This window comes from Carlito syrichta, unplaced genomic scaffold (genome assembly GCF_000164805.1).
Source record: "Carlito syrichta isolate Samal-C Ts95f unplaced genomic scaffold, Tarsius_syrichta-2.0.1 Scaffold303987, whole genome shotgun sequence".
Classification (NCBI taxonomy): domain Eukaryota; kingdom Metazoa; phylum Chordata; class Mammalia; order Primates; family Tarsiidae; genus Carlito; species Carlito syrichta.
The window spans coordinates 581712-584911 of record NW_007248083.1 but is presented as its reverse complement, the minus strand read 5'-3'; positions in this window follow the sequence as shown (position 1 = coordinate 584911).

Below are 3200 nucleotides of genomic sequence, written 5' to 3'. Positions count from 1 at the left end.
AAAATTAACTCAAGATGGATTAAATGTCAGACTTGAAACCATAAAAATTCTAGAAGAAGCCCTAGGAAAAACTCTTATGGACATTGGCCTAGGCAAATAATTTATGGCTAAAACTCCACAAGCAAATGCAACTAAAACAAAAATAAAGAAGTGGGACTTAATTAAACTAAAAAGCTTCTGCACAGCGAAAGAACAAATAGAACAAATAGACAACCTACAGAATGGGAGAAGATATTTGCAAACCATATATCTAACGAAGGACTAAAACCCATAATCTACAAAGAACTCAAACAAATCAGCAAGAAAAAAAAGCAAATAATACCATTAAAAAGTGTGCAAATAGCCGGGCTCAGTGGCTCAGCCTGTAATCTCGCGCCTTTGGGAGCCTGAGGTGAGTGGATTGCCTGAGCCCGCAGGTTCGAGAACCGCCTGGGCAACTTGGCGAGACCTCATCTCTACAATAAATCAAGAAATCAGCCGAGCGTGGTAGCGCATGCCTGTAATTCCAGCTACTCGGAAGGCTGAAGCGGAAGGATCGTCGGAGACCAGCAGATCGAGGTTGCAGTGGCCGGGAGCAGCCACTGCACTCCAGTCTGGGCGACAGAGTGAGACTCCAACTCAAAACAACAACAACAACAACAACAAAAGTGTGCAAATGACATGAATGAATGTTTTTCAAAAGAAGAGATACAAGTGACCAATAAACATATGGAAAAATGCTCAAAATCACTCATCATCAGGGAAATACAAAATAAAACTACAATGAGATACCTCCTTCCACAAGTCGGACTGGCCATTATTAAAAGTAAAAAAAAAAAAAAAAATAGATGTTAGCATGGACATAGAGAAAAGGGAACATTTATACATTGTTGGTAGGAGGCTAAATTAGTGCAACCTCTACGGAAGCCTATGGAGATAAATCAAAGAACAAAAAGTAGATCTACCATTTGATTCAGTAATCCTACCACTAGGTATCTACCCTAAAGAACAGAGGTCATTGTATAAAAAGTACACTTGCCCCTGCATTCATCAGAGCACAATTCACAATTGCAAACATCTGGAATCAATCTAAATAACCCATCAACCAATCAGTGGATAATGAAATGTGATATATATACATCATGGAATACCTCACAGTCATAAAAGAAAGTGAAATCATATCCTTTGCAGCAACATGGATGAAACTGGAGATCATCATCCTAAGTAAACTGACTCAGAAACAGAAAACCAAACACTGTATGTTCTCACTCATATGTGGAAGCTAAATGGTCACAAAGATGGAAATAAAAGACATTGGGGACACCAATAAGGGGGAGGGGGAGAGGGAACAGGGTTCAGAAACTACCTACGGGCACAGTGTTCACTATCAGGGAATGGGCCACCTGAGACCCAATCCCCACCACTACACAGTATGTCCATGTGGCAAATACACGTGCACCCCCTGAATCTAAATTAAAATTTTAAAAATTTCTGATAAGTGCAACAGCACAAATTGATCTCAAATGGATTTTTCTATGGAAAGGCACAAAAGGCTACACATCGAATGATTCTATTTATATGACAATCTAGCAAAGGCAAAAGTGTAGAGACAGAACAGATCAGTGATTGACAGAGACTGGGTGTGGTGGAGGGAAATGATTGCCAAGAATGAAGGAACTTCGGGGAAGGATGAAAATGTTTTAGGTCTCGTTTGTGGCAGTGGTGAGATGCCTGTATGCATTTTTCAGAATTCACAATATGACATACCTAAAATGAATGAATTGTCTTGCCTGTAAATTAAATCTAAATATACTTTACTTTCTTTTTTTTTTTTTTTTTTTTTTGAGTTGGAGTCTCACTCTGTTGCCCAGACTGCAGTGCAGTGGCCGCTCCTGGTCACCGCAGCCTCGACCTGCTGGGCTCCAGCGATCCTTCCGCCTCAGCCTTCTAAGTAGCTGGAACTACAGACGCGCGCTACCACACTTGGCTCATTTTTGATTTATTGCAGAGATGAGATCTCGCCAAGTTGCCCAGGCGGGTCATGAACCCGCGGGCTCAGGCAATACACTCACCTCAGCCTCCCAAAGGCGCGGGATTACAGGCTGAGCCACCAAGCCCGGCTAAACTTTACTTTCTCAAAGGCTGCACATCCTTGTCTTGTCACCCACTATTACCCCTCCTGTTCAACATAGTGCTAGAAGTCTTAACCAGAGCAATTAGGCAAAAGAAGGAAATCAGGGATATTCAAATGGGAAAAGGAGACGTTAAGCTATCCCTCTTTGCAGATGATATGATTCTATATCTTGAAAATCCTAGAGAGTCTGTCAAAAGCCTCCTCACACTGATAATCGACTTGGGTAAAGTCTCAAGGTACAAAATCAACATGCAAAAGACAGTTGTATTTCTATTCACCCGCAACAAGCAGGAAGAGAACCAAATAAAAAAACACAATTCCATTCACAATAGCCACAAAAAAAGAAAGAAATACCTTGGCATTTACCTAACCAGAGAAGTGAAGTATCGTTACGAGGAGAACTACAAAATGCTGCTTAAAGAAATCAAGGATGACACAAACAAATGGACAAACATTCCATGCTCATAGATCAGAAGAATCAATATTGTCAAGATGTCCATCCTATCCAAGGTGATATACAGATTCAATGCAACACCCATCAGATTACCAACATTGTTTTTCTCAGACCTGGAAACAACAATACAGAAATTAATGTGGAAACAAAAAAGAGCATGAATAGCCAAAATAATCCACAACAAGAGGAACAAAGCCAAAGATATCACGCTTTCAGACTTTAAATTTTGCCACAAGGTTACAGTAACTAAAACAGCCAGGTATTGGTACAAGAATAGGTACATAGAACAATGGAACAGAACAAAGATTCTGGAAGCAAAAACTCGATCTCTCAACCAACTCATCTTCAACAACCATCAATAACAACCACTAGTGAAAGGAGAGCATATTTAGCATAGGTTCTGGGAAAACTGGCTGACCACATGCAGAAGAATGAAACTGGACCCCTCTCTATCACCATATACAAAAATCAACTCCAAAAGACCTAAATGTAAAACCTGAAACTATAAGAATCTTAGAAGAAAACATAGGAAACATTATGCACATTGAAATAGGCAAGAAATACTCGACCAAGTCCACACAAGCAAATACCGTAAAAGCTAAGGTAGGCTAGTGGGACCCTTGTCAAACTGAA